Source organism: Leptosomus discolor, chromosome 22 (genome assembly GCF_034619465.1).
Source record: "Leptosomus discolor isolate bLepDis1 chromosome 22, bLepDis1.hap2, whole genome shotgun sequence".
Classification (NCBI taxonomy): Eukaryota; Metazoa; Chordata; class Aves; order Leptosomiformes; family Leptosomidae; genus Leptosomus; species Leptosomus discolor.
In genome coordinates, this window is record NC_141412.1 from 5,469,896 (window position 1) to 5,489,840 (window position 19,945).

General features: G+C 51.6%; 1 protein-coding gene across 3 annotated transcripts in view; it reads right to left on the minus strand.

Annotated features, from left to right (window-relative positions):
* Nucleotides 1-19,945, minus strand: part of LOC104353049 (protein CEPU-1) — a 343,691-nt gene that overhangs the window by 97,330 nt on the left and 226,416 nt on the right. The window lies entirely within an intron of this gene.

Here is a 19,945-nt window from a genome sequence, read left to right on the forward strand (position 1 = left end):
CCGCCGCCGGCGCTGCACCCACCTGCGAGTCCAGCACCCTCGCCAACAGGGCTAGAGCCAAACCACCACCGCGACCAACAAATTCACAACCATCCCCAAGAGTCTGGGCCCAAAGCCCCCAATTCTGACTCGTGTTTTGACCCAAAGCGTGAGTCCAGACCTCTTCCTCCAGATGCTGGCTCAAGACTAGTCCCGCGCAAGGAGTGAGTTACTAACGAGCGCCAGGGTGCAACTCATTCTGGCTGACGCAGATAGCACGGTGCTAACCCTGGGAAAGGAGAGGCTGCCCGGTACATTTTGTCTTAGGAACCCCAGATCCCAGCTATGTTTTAGCTCAGGGCATTACAGCCAACCTCCCCAGATGCTCAAGCAGAGGAAGATACCTTCCTCCCACCCACCCCCGAGCGGCTGAGCTGGAAACGCTGCACGCTGACAAACAGATGTGCCAGGCATCGATATTATTGTAACGTCTTTCAAACAATTTGTATCCCCAGAACGGTGGTAAAGAGATTTTGTATGGCAAATAAATTAAAGCATTTGGCCATAAAGCCAGTAACAGAGAGAGAGAGAGAGAAAGAAACACAGACATTGGGGGAGCGACAGGTTTATCAAATGAGATTAAAGAAGGATGAAGAGTTCACGGGGAAAAAAAAGGCATCCTAAAAAAACTGTAATATTAAAGCAGCAGCAAGGATGTGCTTTCTGGGATTTGTGGATATGGCTCAAACAAAAGAGCAGCCCATTTGTGCCAGTCTCACGAAGAGCGCTCAGAGGTGAGAGGTTAAACCCTTATAAACACCTGAAGAAACAATGACAGCAGAAATGAGAAAACCAGAGGAGGAGAGGAGGGAGGGAAGCTGCTCCGCTCACGGCTCACACCCCCCTGCCCAGTCGGAGCAGGAGGCACAGGTAGATTGATCACTCGCACGACTGCTGCTATTTGCTCCCGAGTCCCTGGGATGGCTTAAAAAACATTTTTATTAAGCCAGATGGAGAGAGGGGGAAGGGGAAGAGGAGGGGGAGTGGAGGGAGATACGTCTATGTGCCAGGTGCCAACAAGGGGGAAGGAAGAGAAAAAGAGAAATCAAGCGTGGAAAATAAAAGAAAATGTAGTCGGAGATATAAAGCCTGTCAAATTGGCTGCAAACAGTAACAAAAGCAAAGGGGAGATAGTTTTCTCTTTAACAAATGCTTTGATCAGCTGTAGTTGATATAATTACTATATAAAGCTACAGCAAGACAGAAATAAGATACATTTATCTTTGCAGAGCAAAGAGAACCTTTCTGATCGCTTCCTTTCTTTCCCAAGCTGTGACAAATAGACTCCCGGCTGGAAGGTCACACAGCTGAGATGTTGCTGGTCCCTCTCCACAGGGTACACGGGGCCCGAGCCCGGCCCCTTGGGCCTGGCTTTGCTTGTATGGCCCCTGGGAGCCACCACGGCTCCTGCAGAGCACGCCAAGCCCCCGGGCTGGCACGATGGGCGATGCCCTGGGCACACAGCCGGGGGAAAGGGGGTGGTCGTAGCAACGGGGGAAGCCACGGGTGTTGAGTTCTCCTCCCTCTGGTGAGGACCAGCTCAGGGAAAGGGTAGAGACATCCCAGCTGAAAACTCTTGTCTGCTGAGAAGCAGATGCCTGTGGAAACGAGAGAGAGAGAGGGAAGGGCTGTTGGGGAGCGGCACCATGCCCACCCGGTAACCACGACGTGCCCTCCTCATCGCCTCGCATGGTGCAGAGGAGGGGACAACAGCCGAGGAAGCTGCCAGGGCAAATCCAGACCCTCGTCTCGCTGCCGCAACCGCTCCGTGGCTCCAACCGCACGCGCTTCGCCTCCCTTCCTCCGGCTACGCTGACCTTCACCACGTCCCTCTCGCCTGCGACTGCTTCATCGCGGCAGCTGGGCAGGGGAGACTCCCAGCACCGAGAGACACTTCCCTGCCGCAGGGAGCGGGGGCAGGCAGGACCCACCCCGAGGGATCCTGTTTTCAGGTCGCACCACACCAACAGGTCCGATTCTGTAGTTTCCAAACATCACATTTGAATTTCAACCACTCTGATTTATTTTAGTCTAGCTAGGTAACATTAAAAAAAAAAAAAAAAAAAAAGAGAAAAAAAAAAAAGCCACAACAAGCTATTTCTATGAAATATTTCGCTTTTGACAACCTGACATTGCTCAATGGAAATACCATTTCGCCAGAAAACCCTGCCAAACCCCGGCTGCTCTCGTCGCAACCGCCACTGGGAGCTGGGGTCTGTCCCTGCCTCGGTGACAGCCAGTCTAGCACCAGTTCGAGCAGAGAAAGTGGGGACCGCCCTGGAAGGCCACTGGGGTTTCAGCCTGGGGCATGGGGGACGTGAGTGACGCCAAAGGGCTACGGGGCAGCGGTGTGACTGGGTGCCTTCGCGGGCGTTTGGCGGGAGCAGGGACGGGGTAAGCATGGGCGCGCACAGTGCAAGACGAGCGACGCAGCAGCAAACCATGCCCCGTGCAGGCAGCACGACCCACAGCCCGGCACAAAGCTCTGCAAGACGCACCGTGGCGGGAGGCAGGGCAACCGAGACGTGGCCCTAAGGGTGGCAGAGCACGCAGGGCACCGGGGACGGGGGGTGGGAGCTTGCACCGATCCCACCACGGGCACCGGGGACGCATCCGTGAGGAGCACACGCGTGTCCCTCCGTGCATGCAGCCCGGCTTGCAAGGGGCAGCGGGCTCCTCTCTCATGCTACATGCAAAGCCCTGATTTATTTAGACTGGAACAATTTGTCGGTGGCTGTAATTTTAACTACCTCCGTGCTGAGGAGCCAATCAGGGGCTGTGCTCATCGAGGCTTTTATGAGTTCCCATAAAAGCAGCAAAATGAAAACTCAGGGGCCCTTAAAATATACTCCAAGGGTTTGTGCAGTGCAATTGGAGGCTTTTATGACTCCTGTCAGGGCTTTTATGACCCTGTAAAACCGTGCAGCAGCCTAGCCTGCGATGAAAAGTGGCCTCAGATGTCTTAAATGCCTAAATGGTCCTGTACATTTACAAGACCTGTTGGTACAATGCAGGGAAGCCCAGGGGGGACGTCGCCCCGGCTCAGCTCTGCCGCGGCTGGTGCTGGGTGCTGCCGAGGAGGGCGTGGGACGAGGGGCAGCTCCGCAGAGGTTTATCGTCCCCCTTGAGAAGACAAAAATCACAGTTTTCCTAAAACATCGGGAAAAATAAGGAGCTGTCCTCCCGTCTGGGGCAGGGCGCAGGCCACGGGTGATGTGCTGCTGAGCAATGAGCTGCCTGGCTCCACAAAATGCCATTTGCAAGCAGCCGGGATGCGAACGTAGCCAATCTCCAGAATAAGTGAGTTTGATGGCATCACTCCCTCATTTCCCAACGCAAACACCACTTGATTTAGCAGAAGCAGCAGGGTTTTGCGTACCCCCCGCTCCGCCCCAGCCCGTAAATGACGCCAAGACTGTAAGATTAGAGATGCTGCAGGAAAGCAGAAAGAAAACCCATCAGGCAGGCAGTGACAAAGGAGCATTAATAAACTGCACGAGGTACAAAATGCCAAAGGGAAATGGGGGAATGGAAGGAAGAGCAAAAAGGATAACGCAAGATCCAGGGACGCAGCCGGCGGTCGCAGGACGCTCGGGTTTGGGCGCTGCGAGCCAGGGCAGAAGCACATTGGGTCACTAAAGCCACGGAATGGCAGCAAACGGTGCAAACAAAACTGGTAGCACATCACAGAGGGCGTTAACAAAACAAATGCCTGATCCCATCAAAAGATACGCCATCTCCCTACGCTCTCCTAAGCAAGAAAACACACCACAGCCTCCTAAAATAAGAAGAGCTGCTTCACGCATGAGAAAAACGCTAGTATATCAGCACAGGTAAACCTCCTGTCTCCTCCATGCCACATCTAAATATCTGGTTTATTGCTCTGAGAAGGTGAGTGAGGAAACCCATCCCCGGCTGGGTCACACGTGCAGCAGCGCAGAGCCCGAGCTGGTGCCCAGGCAGTGGCTTTGGCAGCATTTCCCAGTGAACTGCAAACCGACAAACGACGAGCTAGCAAGGCCGACCGAATACGCAACGGAGTTGGGAAAACTATGGCCACCGTGCAAACAACCTGCCCAAACTCCCGGAGCTGAAACCAGCTCTAATCCAGCAAGAATTTTTTTTCACGGGACTCCAGTGACAATAGCTACCTCAGCTTCCCCCCTGGGTGACGGTGGGACCAGCGGCGTGACTGCTGAACCAACTGTCTCTCTCCCAAAAGTTTGCTTTTTGAATCAATAGTTTTTAATCCCACCTCAGATGGCAGATAACCGGCTTCTGGTGGGTATTTCAGAACACGCTGTTGCTGCCTTCCTCTGCTGCTTCAGCAGCCTTGCAGCTTTAGCACGGGGCAGAAAGATGCAGAGGTATTAATTCCACTAAACAAGGGGCGAAATGAAAATACCAACAGATCGGTAACACGCCAGACTCGCCAAAATGCTGCAATCCATCTGTAAGTGTTCCTGCGCGACTTTGCACACCCAGCAAAAAATCAAATCCCATGGTAAAGCCTGCGTTTAGCATGCAAGTTATTGGCTTTTAACATTCAGGGCAAAGACATGCAAAATCAGGGTAAAATGAAAGGAAAGAAATTGTCTTTATTTTCCCTTCCTTCTCCCCTCTCCCCCCCGCCCCTTTTTTTTTTTTTTTTTTAGGAACAGAGCATGGATGTGGAAAATAGCCTATTGAGCCCACTTCCCCGCCTCAGAGGAGCTGCAAATGTGATCCTTTGCTAGCTCAGACAAAATCTGCCATGCTACATTAGGCTTGATAGCAAATTTGCTACTTGCAAGCTTTTATCAAAACTGTATATCTAAAAATCTTAATAATAGAGAGCTTTCGGTTGGCCTTCCCAGCTGCCTCCTCCCACCCCTCCGCCTCCCTCTCCCCGCCGGGCGCACGGGGCTCTGCTCGGAACCAATTCCCAATTTCGAGCTCAGCATTTTTAGCCGAGCAAGAAAGCGGAGCGTGCCGGGGAGGGGGGAAAATCGGCCAGATCTCCACGGCTGAAATTTATTCTGGTGCAGAGACAACCGAACAAGGCCCGTACGCTTCTTCCATCCCGCTCGTGACCTATTTCGAGGACTTACAAGTTCATTTCTGAATGAACAAGCCATCCACGGTCAGTGGAACAAATGTAACACGGCCTTCAAGGGCTCTACAGCCAGGTTCCCCGGCGGCTGTTAAGGTGCAACGGCTGGTCAAAGGCTCGGTGGTTTTTTTTTTCCCCTCCTGAAATTGCTTATACAAAAAAGTTCTTCTCCTCAGATACTGTTTGATGTTTAACAAAGGCTCTGCATACGCTGGAGCCCCAGCCTCATGGGGCTTCTGTAATAGCCAGTCCCTTCTACCCAGCCAACTATTTTAATGAAATTTATAGAAATTTAATATCTCTGAGACCTCTTTCCTTCTGTCAAATTGGGTAGAAATTGGCCAAAGGGCTCAAAAAGTACAGAGGGGAAGGAGTGGGTAAGGCAGACAGACAGGGATTCATGATTGCGTAGTCTCCTCTCTGGAAGGATCCAAACTAAAAATCAATATCTTTTTTCCTTTGTCTCTATGGTTTTGTATTTCTTTTGGGTTTTTTGTTTGTTTGGTTGGTTTTTGGGGTTTTTTACAGAGCAAAATTTCCCCTTTTTTTTAAAAAAAAAAAAAAATAAAATGCTCCCATAGAAAATTTTCTGTGCCAAACACAGGATGGGAAGCTTTCAGCCAGCATCGCTAGGAGCTGCAAGATAGGCTTTGGAAAGGGGACGCCACCGTTCCCAGCCCTCCCTCCTCAAAGCTCATTGTTTGGGCTTTTCCCTGAGTCCCAACCCCACAATGTCTGACGCCACAACACGGGTGATGGAAAAGCAGAGAAGCGAGGCACGGAGAGCCCCTACACCTTGGCCCAGCTGGAGGACCGACTCCACGAACTGGAAAAAGACGCCTCACCTCCCCAAACCTCTCTGCCAAACACCAGCCTCCTCAGTGAAAAAGCTCATCTGGCCTCAAAATCAAGAGAAAAATGGGAAAAACTTTGGTGGACCCATTTAAACCACTGTTCCAGATTGATCTCCAACCACAGATGCTACATCTCGAGCCAGATTGACCAGTTTGTTGTTTCTGGAGCAAATTCTATCACCCAGCAACTGCCTGAGCCAGCTGGGAGCTGAGGGGTTTCCTTGAATTGTATTAGAGGGATAATCTCTGCACCCTGGCTCAGGAAGCAGGGGGGGTCTTAACTCCATTACCAAAGTCGATAGAGCAGATGGAAGCAAAGCTTTCTAGGAAAATGGACGCCCTGCAGATGTCCGCGAGCTAAGCAGGGCAAGCGCGAAGCAAGCCACCCGAGATCGCTGCGAGGGACTGCTGAAACGCAGAGGACCCTGCTTAATTCTTAATGGAAGTTTGTTCAAGCTTTAGCAAAGGACAAAGCCTTCCCCTCTGCAAGGAGCACGATGCTCTTGCCAAGTACAACAATATCTGGATTTTGTAGCCTGCCCAGTTCCAGCAGGCCAAATCCTCAAATAATACTTAAAAGATATTCTGCGAGGCTGTTCGGCTCTGAACACGGAAAGCTGCCGTCGGAGCTTGCTAACGCTTCCTATCCAAGGGGCAACCGGCGCTTTGGCAGGCTCGCCTGAAATTAAGCTTTCAAAGGGTGGCTAATGAGATTCCTTCCTCTCCTTTCAGCCCCTTCAGAAACGTCTGCTTTAGGGTGAGACCTCGTGGACTAGAGCTTTTTTTTTGTCGGTTGTCCTTACAATTATAAGCAGGGCGAGGTCCCGGGGCTCTCTTTATTCTGCTACAGGTTTTTTTTTTTTTTTGCAGGGATCCAAACACCCAAATCCGCCCACCCTGACGTTCTCCTCACCACAGAAACGGCAAAGCTGCCAGTATCTCCTTCCACTTCTCTTATCGATAACTAAGCATGAAGCTGTCTAGTCTCTCCCAGACAAGTCAGCGAGATGAGTATTTTTGCCACATTAACCATCATTCTCCTCCACTGACTGATTAGTTACTACACAGGATCCTCTGTATTTCCATTAGGAAGGGAAAGTGATGACAAAAGCACATATTTCTTCGGGTTAATCTTGCATTTTGTCACCTTTCTTTTAAAGCAAACAAAGAAACAATCCGCAAACACACCGCATCCTTCTGGGAAAGGCCACGGTGCGCACCTACGGGAGGCAATTCCCAAATTCCACAGGGAAAGCAGCTCACCCCAAAAGGCATTTCCTTGCACCGTCCCTCTTGGCTACCTCAGCCGTGCCTCTCTGGCTGTCACCTCGCGCTCTGCCCCTGCTCTGGCCTCCACCCCCCAGCCACGCTCAGCACGCTGCCTCCCCAACAGGGCTTTGGTCACAGCCACGCTCCTCCAGCAGCACCGATTTCCTCAAGCACAGCGACTAGATAAGACCTTTATCAGCCATTTCTATTCTGCAACAGGGAGAACACGGGGTGAAATTCAAAGAGCTTGGAGTCGGACTTCATAAAAAGGGCTGATTACCCACTTCACGAACCGGAGCAAACCGCGGCAGCTCCCGGCGCCTCTCCTTTTTTCCCAGGTCGGCTGAGAGGAGGGATGCTCAAACAAGGGCAGAGCACCCCTGTTTCCTTCTCCCGCTTTCCCAGCCAAGTGACATCTCTACCAGGGCTGCAGCAGCACCCCAAACCCGGGGCTCCCTGCCCGGAGATCCTCGGGACAAGGCATGGAGCAGGCACCCCTGTATATCAACCACTGCTTTTCCAAACCGAAACCCCAGCAGGGAAGGGAAATCCTCAGCGGGGCGGGGGTGGGAGTGCGAGATGCCCCTCGCCTGCGTGGCGAGCATCTCCCGAGGGAGCTATTTCCTCGCCCCGCTGCACCGCTCCGCACGTGTCCGAGGAGGCAGAGGACGTGGTATGGCACAGACCTGCACGTCACGTCCGAGTCTCGCTTAAAAATGAATCGTTTCTTCTATTTCCCCTGAGGGGAAAGGAGCACACACCCGCACAGACACACACACACAAAATCAATAAGTCGCTGGATCTCGGGGAACAGCTCTTTTAATTACAACTCTCCCCCGAGCTGGACGCAGGGCAGGGTTTGCAGGCTGGCAACGAGGCGCCCGCAGCAGCACGCGGGGAAGGACGGTCCCTGGGGATGTACGGGGGCGCCAGGGGGACCACCGGTGACGCTGGAGGCAAAGGGGATCACTTGGTCATTTCCCCCAGCGCTCTCCCAGTCCCACCTGGGGACTGCCCAGTTCATGCTCGGCCGCAAAGCCGCCGGCCAGTGCCTCTCCTTACCCCACTGTGAACCTCAAGCTAGACAGCAACACGTCTGCTATTTATCATAAAAGGACTTAATCCAAAGAACCTTTTGCTGCTGGCTTTATCCATCGCATTTATCTGCTGATCTCTCCCATCTCATCTCGCATTCAGCGCAGCCTCCCCCGAGCTGCAGCTGGTTTGTGAGCAGCAGGCATAAATCCTGATTTAATACCTGGGAATGGGGGGCAGCGCCCTTTCCTGGGGAGCGGCCGTCGGGGCGATGCCTTTGCGAGGGGCATCGGGATGCTGCCGGTCCCATCGGGCTTCTCCAGGCAAGCGGGCAGCCTGAGCCCCTCGGTCCCCCAAAAGCATTGCCAAAAGAAAGATGAGATCTTCACCCAAAGTCTCCCCTCGATTCAGCCAGCTCCCCCGTCCCTCCTCCCTCTCGCCCGCACACGCTCGCTCCTTCTTTAACTCTCTTCCCAAGTGCTGAGTTACTATCAAGGAAGGTTTAATAGGGTCTTGGATTTTAAAGCCACTGGCAACACAGTCTGGGCCTTTTATGGTTAGTAATGAATAAAAGAACCCAAATCACCTTTTTTCCCCCCCCTCTTCTCTCTTAACGGTCTCTGCCTACAAATTAAAGTCATTGTGCTTCTTGCTCTGTCTCGCTCCTTTTGTCTTCTCTAACGCCATCCTAGCCCACGCGGCACTAGTCCAAAACCTGCTGTGCCCTGCTTCCCTTGCCCTCTTTTTTTTAAAAAAATTGGGCACTATTTACCCTTCTCCATTCTTCTTGCTACTTGCTCTCACTTTTGTTCCCTCCTTTCTCCTCCCTATCCTTTCCCCCCTTGTATTTTTACCCCAAAATTGTCACGGGGGGAAAACGACATTTCGGAGCCACGCTGCGGAACGAAGCCCTTGACTCCTTTCCATAGGGCTGGCAACCAGCCCTTCATGGTACAAAAAGCCAAAATTGCTACTATCTTGTCACCAATTCCGGTTATTTTTAGCACCCTTCCCCTTAAAGCGCCAGCTCCCTGAATCACGCGATTACAACAAGAATCTCATCTCCCATCTAAAAAAGTCGCGTGCCCTCACAGCTGCCGAGAAGTGCTGGGAGATATGAGTCAGACTCAAAAACACGCCAAAAGACTTAAGCGCATCTTGCTGAAACCGTAACTCAGGAGGCACCCAACGCTGCTTATTAAATGCTCCCAATTTTTAAGCCCATGCTGGAGAGAAACAGCCATCCAAACACTGTCAGGTGGCTTCAGAAGTCTCCCTGTTACCTCACTTAATTAAGACAGCACAGAAGATCTTCATATCCTTTGGGTGAAGCACTGGCTCTGTTGGACATTTTTTCATTAGCTTCACCATAAATAAGATTTCAAGGCTTGGCATTTACCACAGGAGCGTAATGAAGAAATCAACATGAAGACAAACTCTTTTTGGTAACCGCAAGTGGATTTCAAGGCAAAACCGACTCTCTTATCTTCACATTTATCTTTATCCCACTGATAAAGCGCTATCGATGCCCAGCAGCTATCTGATGGCACACTAACGGCTCTATTTGTAGCTTGCAACGCGATAGCCCCGCTCTCTCCCCCCTCGCCCGCAGATTTTGTATGACAGGAACGTTACACGACCTTTTCTTCCACTTTTTCACCCACCCTGGACTTACTCTGCATGCAGAAATGCCCAACTTCAGCGAGCCCTAAATAGCACCCGGATCCCGGTTAACTGGGAATTATATCATTATAAGCCAAGAAGAAAACGGACAAGAGGAGGAAAAAGATGAACCTCCTGATCTCCATCTCATCTCCCTACGGCTCCCTGCCTCCCTGCCTCATATTCACCCTGCTCACGTGCGCTTACAATTTTTCCTCTGTAAAGCGCGGGGAGACGCACTGAACGACACAGGATATATAAGTACACATTTTACCGTACTACTATTATTTATTATTAATAATAGTAATGCTAACTCTGCCCTTGTAGGCACCTCTATGAGGGAAATAGTGTTTGTAAATGTCAATAAGCAGCTTCCCAAAATGCCCAGGCACTTAAAGCAGCCGTGCTCCTTCCCTGTGCTGCTAAATGGGGGCACATCCCTGCTTCTGTCCCCTGCGGTCCTCGTGTCCTTTCCTCTAGCTCTTGTTGCATGGAGAACACAGCTGGGGAGATGCTGCCTTCACCCTCCACAATAGAAAAAACCCATCTCTTCAGACTAACCCCAAAATATTCTTTTCCACGTTGAACCTGAACCTCGTTCACTTAACGCTCTTTCCAAAACAACTCCCGAGTTAAGCAGGACAATTTCAAATTACAAGAACTGTGTGTGTCGTGTGTGAGTGTCCCCCATTTCAAATAACACACTCGAAAATAAAAAGTTGGCTTTGTCTTAAATTTTCCATGCTTTCCCTCTCCCGCAAATAACTTTGAGAGCTTGGGTATGAATGGGGAAATGATTTCAGACGGCCTAATGAGGCATTATTACTCCTTCAGTAAAATTGCGTGTGGCATTTGATCCGGCTGCCACAAGAATCATAGAATCATTAGGTTGGAATAGACCTCCAAGATGATGTCCAACTGACTACAAAGGCTGATCTATGTAGGACACAAACACTTGAGGGAAATCAGAGCGGCACAAGGGCTTCCTCCAAACCCCATCTGGCTCACGGGGACATCATCGCAGCCGCCAAGGCAGCTCTTGGTGCAGGGGAGGCTCTGGGTCCCTTTCTTTTGGGACCAAAACCTTGGCATACAAAGTCTCCAGGATTTTGGATGCGTTATCTGGGCTCCACAAAGGTTCACCTTCCAGCAGAAGAATTTGTCGAAATGTTGCTGCCTGCCAGAATATGGTTGTACTAAAGGACAGCTGATGCCTGACATTTATCTTCATGACTGAAGACTGTAGACCACAGAACATGAGAGGCAGAGTTAGTTATCTTCTCCTTACCCATGATTGACAGTGAATGTCAGGAAAGATTAGTTATTCAGTATCATACACATGCCACGCATGTTTTTAATTCTCCTACTGCTCCAGTACTATTTTCAGTCACAGTTGTAATAAATCAAATGTACTTGCTCTGCATGAAGAAGAGACTCTGCTTCTGGAGAAGACCTGCTGGTCAACCACCACACCTACTTCACGTGTCCTCAGCCCAGCCACGGAGCTCCCTGCTCTGTGCTAGTGTGACCGCGACACCTTAATCGCAGTTAAAACTGTCATTAAACCCATTTGCTATTCGCACAACACCTTCCATCACGACGGATCCAACCACACCAGCTGATATACCAGTGAGTCAAACATGACCAACCTCTGGGGTGGAAGTCTCAGTATTTAACAACCTGATAGCACCTACATGGCAATTCAGGATAGCCAACAGGAAGACACGAAGGAAGAACTTACAGAAGAACAATGGCGAAATCTGGGAGACGCTAAAAGTACCGCCTTTGCCAGCAGAAAATAAAAACCAACTATCTGGAGCGTGGTAAGCAGTTAAAAACTTTGGTTTCGGTCTCGTCTAAACGACAGGGCTTATTGCAGCAGAGCGGCCTGCCACCGCGCTCCCGAGAACAACAAACCCACCGCGCTCCACGCGTTAACGCCGAGTTTTAAATCACAGCCGCCGGCTTCGTGATGGAGCTAATTACAGCTTCGGCGCAAGGTACAGCGAGCTCTGCCGCAGCAGCCAGGCCTTCCTGCGGCCAGGCCGGGAGGCAGCCTGCCCAAAACTCCCCCGTCCCCTGTCTCCTTGTGCTCAGAGCACCCTTCAGCCCACGCTGTACAGAGGGGCTGGGAAGGACTCCACCTCGCCTAGCCCTCGGTGCCTCGTCGTCCGTACGCAGGCTAGCAGCCTAGTCTACTGCCCAAGAAGGGCATCTGTAAGCTGCTGCAGAGACCCTTTGACAAGCTGCTGGCTCCTCTAAAATCCCTGCAGAGGCTGATTACATGACTAAATTTTATAGGGCTGAAGTAGGTGAGATTAACCTCGTCATAAACCACCAACATCCCTCTCTGATCAGAAATTCCCCTCTGCGCATAAAACAGCTTCCGAAAAGACCTTCCTTTGAGCCAGCCCTCCCTTGTAAAAAAAAAAAAAAAAAAAAAAAGAAGTAATTTAGTTGAAATCTCCCCGGCTGGCTTTAATCATGGCAAAATACAAAATGGTGACAAGTATCACAGATGGAGCTGTGTCACAGGCAACAAAGCCCTTTGTGTCAGCAGGACCTGGTGGCCGAGAGGGTGCTAGGTTTAAATCTTGTTTCCCCAGTGTGAGTCACCAGGCAATCAGAGGGGAAGGCATGCCAAGCCTAGGCTGTAGTCCTTTCTGATCATGTAACTAGGAGCTGCAGGAATAGAAACAAACTCCACGAGACCTGGAGACGCAACAGGGAAGGCTAACGTTGTCCTGACCTGCTGCCTGTCTTGTTAAAACGGATTTCAACGTGTAAGACGGAGCACGAGTCATTTCCGAGCACATCCCAGCTCCGCATTTGCCTATACAAACCTGACAGTATCTAACGCCCTGCTTCGCACGAGGTTTGAGATTCCTCTGCAGTTTAACAGGCATCACATAAATTCAGGCTCTTACCAGGCTGACGTGTCAATGAAACACAAGAAATGTGTTCAGCCGAGACTATCTCCTTCTGGTGCATGTGTGCGTAACGCACAGGCTCAAACCTCCTTCCAAGGAGAAGCTGAAAGGAAGATCCTCACCACACATCGCATCCGTAAAGCTGCTGGACTGCCTGTCCTTGGGAATCAAGTCCCACACCTAGTGGAGAAGCAACGAACACAAGGGATTCCACGTCTTGACCCTCTGCACCCTGCTGCCCGCTCTCCTCTTTTGGGGTCAACCTGCCTCTCACGGGCTTTGCTTTCCTCCCTTTTTGGGGGGCCCGTGCCAAGCTGCCCCTCATTGCACCCAGCCAACCAATTCCGAAACAAAACTTTGGGGCCACTTGAAAACCAGCTCTGGCTTCAGACCAAGGGAGTTATCACCCGTGCCTCATCCCACACGCCTCCTCCTCTTCCCTGTATCGCTGCTGGGGTTTGCAGACCGCCCTGCACGCTGTCTGGGGGAAGCACGGAGAAGACTACGACATCTCCGGGGGGCACCAGGTCCCTTCCTAATGGCTTTCATGCCTTCCTGTATCTTTAAATAATTGAAATCTCTTTGTTGCTAAGTACATCCAAGCAAGAGGGCACTAAAAGTTTTAAGCCTCTCTAGGGAGAGCAGGGCCAGGAAACCTACACAACTCACAAGATGTCCTGCCACCAAAGTACCTTGTCTCCTGAACCGAGACCAAGTGCGCCGCTCCTCCGCGCCGCCTGCCTTAATGGCTGCTCTCTCAGGATGCTTGTCGCTACTACGGCAAAGGCGCCCTCTTTTATTCATAATAGCATTTTCAAATCTAGCTGAAAAAAATCATTCCAGAGTAGAGCATGATGTCTACCAAAGTGCTCCTCCAGAGAGAAGTGGCAGAGGGGTAACTCGAGGTTCCTGTAGCGGCTCGCCAAGCACAGCACACAGCTAGACGTGGCTTGCCCTTCCACAGACGCGTTACCCTGCCTAGCTTAGACGCAGCAATGGAGAGGTAGTTTACATCTTTCTGCCCCACAAATTCCCTAAGAGGGGGGAAGACCTAAATAAAAGGCACATTTTCTCCCACCTATCGGCAAGGCAGGCAACTCCTCTACGACTACGAGGGGCCAGGACGTTGCAACCAGGAGAAGGCCACCGGTCGGATCAGCAGCACGGGGCGACTCCGGGTGCCGCTCGCTCAGGGGAGCGCTGCTACTCGCCGCCAGCCCACCCCGAGCCGCTCAGCAGCAGGATGCCAGCGAGGCGTCGCTCCAGTCAGAAATCAGATCTAACCGCTTGCCCTGAAAAGTCTACGTCTCTTCGGATATGTGCCTAATTAAATAATCTTTTCCATTTTATTTGAAGATAGCAGAGCGCTCTTAAAGACCCTAACAGCTTGCTAACGATCCCGAGATGGCGAGTACACGTTCCCCGTGCCACAGAGGAAGAATGCGAGCTGCCTAGGCACGCGAGGGTCACGGAGGAATGACCCCAGACACCCGTCCTTTGCTGCAAGGACCAGCTCACGCTTCCGATCACCAAATCCCTGTGCATCACCCCTGATGTAAATAACCATCCATTTATAACTCGTTGTAATTACCTGCCTATTTCTGCGTCCCGCCTTCGCAAGGTAGTCTCTCTGCAATTATAGTTAATTGCCTTGATTGCTACTGCATATTTTAAGAAAGTTCAGAAAAAAAGTACACGAGACAAAATAGTCCAACGGAGACCAGCACGAAAAGAGTTAATATTTGAGGCATTTGATTTCTTTTCCATTCCTGCCACCAAAGTAAGCCCTAAGCACGCGAAAGCCCTACCAGAACCGCAGACCCAAACCTTGACCATTTCTGTCGCAGGCCATGAAACTTGCTTTCCAACAAAAAGCCCCCCGCAGCAGCTGGAACAGCCCCCCGCCAGCCCTCTGCAGACGGCCTCGGCACCCCTCGGTAGCAGCACCAGGTTTGCATCCCATCACCTGCGGTAACTGCAGATATTCCTGAACCCGTAATCGACTCCTCCTTGGCCAGGCTCTAAATTTCTCGAGGGCAGTGAGCTCCATCCGAGGATTGACTGAACAAAGTAAGCACGCCCCACAGGCTGTCCCCCCGAGCTGAGCAATCACTAGTGATGCCATCCCCCTGCCGCTGCTCTGCCACGGCACTTGAGCAGAGGCTTTACCACAGGACCAAACGGCAGCCCCACCTCTGAATGCCACCACGAGCCATCGGTGTCCTCAGCCGCCCTCCGTCTATCCTCCGCTATCCCTCCTTGCCCATGTCTCCTGGCTGGTGCCCCGGGCCCGGCTCCTGGAGTTGCACTGACGGTGTTGTAATTCCCAGCTGCTCCTCAACGGGAAGGGCAAGCAGAGCAAAGTCTCCCCCTGAACCACAAAAGCTCAGCTCGGCTTCCTTCTGAAGGGACATCAATTACTCGGGGCTGTCAGGATGATAAGGCAGCCCGGCCTCCACAATAAGGAGGATATTCAGGCTAATAACTTCCCATTAAGCTCCTCGGAGCTGGATGTTTTCCATGCTTTTCTACAGGGTTGCTGCCAGGGCTTGTTTGCTCCCCTTACCCAGCTAACTCCTGAAGGGATATGGCTTGAGGCATTGTTGTAAAATAAACGCTCTACCATCAAGCCCTGCCTGGAATTCCTTGGCAAAGCCGGACAGAGAAACAACCTCTGGGTTTTTGCTCCGATGCCAGGTTAGCCTTCTTCCTCCAAAGGAGGATGACAGCATTCTACGCAGAAGATTTAAACAAAATAAAAAAAGAAGTGAAAGAAACCTGTCATCCATCATTTCTGGCCAAGTTACTGCCTGCAAGCGCGCTGCCAGCGTGCTGAAGGGCGAGCCGGGATGCTACGTTTCACTCTTGCTCCCCCTGACATTTGCTGACCTTCAAACGCCCTTCAGCACGTTTCAGAACAAGCGTTCTTCAGGTCAGGGTTAGTTCACGACACTGAGCTGAATAGCCACGTCTGCATCCCTCCGCTTCCCCGACACATCCTGCACCTCCTGCCCACCCTTCCCAGCAGCTTCCCCCCTTCCAGGGCCAACCAGAACGTCACTGCACGCACCAGGATGGGAATGAGCCCTTCCCGCCCTTCCCAGAAGCCATGGCTCAGGGAACCACCCCAAAGTACTCCATGTCCTATGTTTCTAAACGGGGCTGGACTTGGGGGAGTTACCTTCACCTCATAAAATTCGCTTGAGAAAAGAAATCTCAGATCCATTAATGCTTCATAAAAATTTTACAAGGTTTCAGCTAAAGGAAAGAAAACAAACAGAGATGGTGTCGGCATCCAGGCGCTCTTGAAATCAAACATTCTTTCTCTAATGCATTTTTTTTTTTATCATACCAATCAGGAAAGCAATCAAGCATGAAGCCTGCAGCTCCCAGTGCCTCCATTTCCAGCATTTAAACTTCTCCCAGCTCAGGACGTACACTCCCCAGTGCTCCCATCAGCCCCACGCTGCCTACAACAGCGCGTCCCACCAAGTCGCTGGAGCAGCTGCGAGGGCGAGACAAACGCCGAAAACCACCACCCAGGAAGCCAAGGACGCAACATCCTGACAAGGATCCTGATCTACAGGAGAGATGCTTCGATCCAGTTCATCAGCTTCACTGGCCCACCCTCCAGAACTGGAGCGGGATCGACGCACGGCGACTGTGAGCATCTTTCAAGCACGTGGGGATGGGTGAGGGAGCGAGGAAGCTCCCGTCCTTCCCTAATAAAGGCAGGAGTCTTTGCACCCACCACGGCATTAACAACTCCTTCATTAAAACCCAGAAACGAGGCTGCTTTTCCAGTAGGGAACGGCGCAGCGCGGCTGGGCTAGCAACAAGAGGTTTGCCATTAAATCAGCAGCTGAGGTCTAGTCCAGGCAGAGACATTTGGAAACTGGGAACCTGAGTCAGCTCGAGACCCGTCTAATAAGTCTGGGGAAATGTCAGAGGTATTTCTGCACTACTCACTGTTCAAAAAGGCCCGATAATCTTCCCCCCCCCACCCCGCCCCCTTGTTTGTGTGTCCGTTGTTTTTCCCGAGACCTTTCCTTTCGCTGCAGAACCGTTCTGCTGCAAACATACATCGTTCCCAAAATCAGGCTTCTTCATAAACAGTATATTAAAAACCAACCCCCCAAAGAAAACTCTGCAACTGAATACAAAACACAGTTATTGAAGAGCTGCACAGTGACAGCTAGCGATGAGAAACAAGAACACCGAAAGTAAGGGGGTGGGGGGAAGTAAATAAACGAAACACCGAGCAAAGAATTCTGCTGAGAATTCAGGAGACATTAAATATCTAACATCAAATGTGTATATATAAAATATACATATGCTTCATAAATCTACATCATATATGGATACACAACATTAAATATATATTATTTATTTCACAGAACTTGAATTTCAAAAGTCCATTTTCAACCATAAATGGCTTCTGCTGTCTTCCACCTGCCACAGATCCCAAGAAAGGAAAAAGTTTCTTTTTTTCCTGAAGAACTACTGCACAAGAGATTCGGGATAATTCCCAGGGGACGGGCAGGACGCAGCCAAAACTGCTGACCAAGCCACCAGCACCCCGGGCACCTCTGCAGCGAGATCCCGCCTCTCGCTGCCCCCCAGCCTCGAGCCCGCCTCGTCTCTCACCTCCAGCTTCTCTGAAACAGACCCTCTGAAGAGGGAAGAAATCCTTTTGACCAGAGCTGCCTTGAGCAGAGCAGCACCCCGTCTCCCAGCCCCTGCTAACACCCCCAAGAGCTCACTCCGTACCCCGCTTATTCACAGCCTGGCCATGCTCCATCCCTACGGGAGAGCTTCGCAGAGCAGCAGCGAAAGCATCAGAGCTGCCAAATAAAGCCAGACGAGACGGCTTCTCCCATCCATCCTCCCCCACGGCTGTTTTGCAGAGCTATCTGTGCACATCTAAGCAGGTTCAATAAATAGGGGGCCTCCCAAAACACAGAGGCACACTGGGGACAAGTCAGATTCGGGGAGCTTCATTCCCACCTCGCATTTCTTCTGCTCCCGCTCACAAACCCCTCTAACATCTCCCGGGCTGCAGCCAGAGCTGCTGAGCATTAGCAAAGAGCAGTGGGAGAGAAACGCACAAGCCCGAGAGAAAAAATTGCAACGAAGCCTTCGCAGCCTCCATCCCTCGCGCCGGAGAGGCCGGGAGGCCGGTTAATGGATGTCAGTTCTGCTTCCATTGAAGAAAACAAAAATCAATGAGAGCCTCTTAGGTAGGCAGGGCACAGCCACAGCCCTCGCGCTGCCTCGGCTTTCTGGCGCTCACCGTCCCAGCCAGAAAAGGAGTTTGCACCCGCCTTACCCAAAGCACAAAGCAGAGCCAAGCAGCCCCGCAGGTTCCTACAGGGGCAGGGGAGAGCGGAGCATCCCTAACCTAACCCTCAACGCCGCCTCTTCACCCGCAGCTGTTCAGCCCTACGGATTTCCGCAGCCACGGCTGTGCTGGGGTGGGAAGATCCTCAGCTCAAAACTGCCACATTGGCAAAGGCCCCGTTGCCGACGCAATTACTGAGATAAAATTATCTTCCAACCACTTTTGGTTTGGTTTGGTTTGGTTTTGTGGTTTATTGGGGGGGGTTTTGTTGGGCTTTGGTTTGGTTTTTTTTTTCCACTCCTGTGGTTTTGCCACGCTGATGCAAACAGCGCTTTGCTGGCAGAAAGGGCCTGCTCTGGGTGGTCTCCATAGTGCTGGAGTCTGATTTTTTTTTTTCCCCTCACCGCTAAGGCATTTCAGCCTCTCATGCAGAAAAGATGCAGCTCGGACATTTCGTTAGCACTAAAAAGAATACTAATGAACTTGCAGGTTGCCGGGTGAGGTACCTAATGACAAGCCACGTGCGGAATTGCTTAGCTGAGTCTCCTGGAGGTTAGAGGGATGAGCTGCAAATGGACTCAGGATCCAAAGAAAAAAATCACCAAAAAACCCCGTTTCTTCCCCAGTTTCTGCTTGGTGAAATATCAGGTGCATTCTTGCTGCTTAACACCCATGCCTCGCTCTAATACCACACCCTGATCAACGTTAGATATTTCTTGTTTTGATCCTATGGCCTCCTCTAAACGCCTGGGTTGGGATTTATCACCTCAACATGCAAGCGAGCCACTTGGACCCCGTTTTATAGCAAATGGAGAGAAAAAGGCACTGCTAGGACACAATCTGTCTGACCTATTTTAGACATCTGCCTTAGACTGGGATGAATTGCACCCTAAAAGGGCCCATTGCTCTCCAACGACTACAAAGGGGGACTAGACAACACGCTCAGATGCAGACATCCATCATCTCAGACACCTGCAGTTACAGGAGCAAGCATCCCAGATTGCTCGCGCTCTTCTGGGCTCCAACAGAAATGCTAATGGATTGCGAGCCACCCAGCCTTTGAGGGGGGTTTTGCCAGTTCCTTGGCTTTTCTTCTCTTCTAAGAGATCCGTGTCATCTCACCTTAGCCCGTGCTGGTCATCTACGTCCCCCTGAAGCCCATGACAAGAGACAGGGCTCTTGGAGATGGACTGGTCCCTCTCTCTTTTCAAGACCTCCTTAGATCAGGCACCTGATTTCTAGATACCCACCAAAGCTCAGACTGATCTGACTGGGGACATCCTGGTTTTAAAACATACTCCCAGGTGAAGCGGCTGGCGACACGAGCACTTCGAGCTGGGCCCGACGATGCCGTGGAGGCACCGCATTAGCCAGCGCCCGTGGTGGGAACACATGGCACGTGAAGGAGGAGCTGGTTCTTACTCCATCTACCCGAAGAGCACGGCACGAAGCCTCTCCACACGTTTCTTGCTGCCCGTGGTCCCCGGTGAGACCTCCTTGGCCATTCCACATGGGCCATCCCATCTGGCAGCAGCTCAGGATTTTGCACTCGGGAGGTCCGCACCCAGCCACCACTGGAGGGGAGCTCTCGGAGGAAAGCACTTCCCAAAGCTAACGTCTCACTCGCGCTGAGGTGCGCTGCGCTAAGGAGACGCACAACCAGAAACCAGGCCCTGGAGAAGCTCTGCAGGAGGCAGATCCCAGCGGAGAGCTCAGCCTCAGG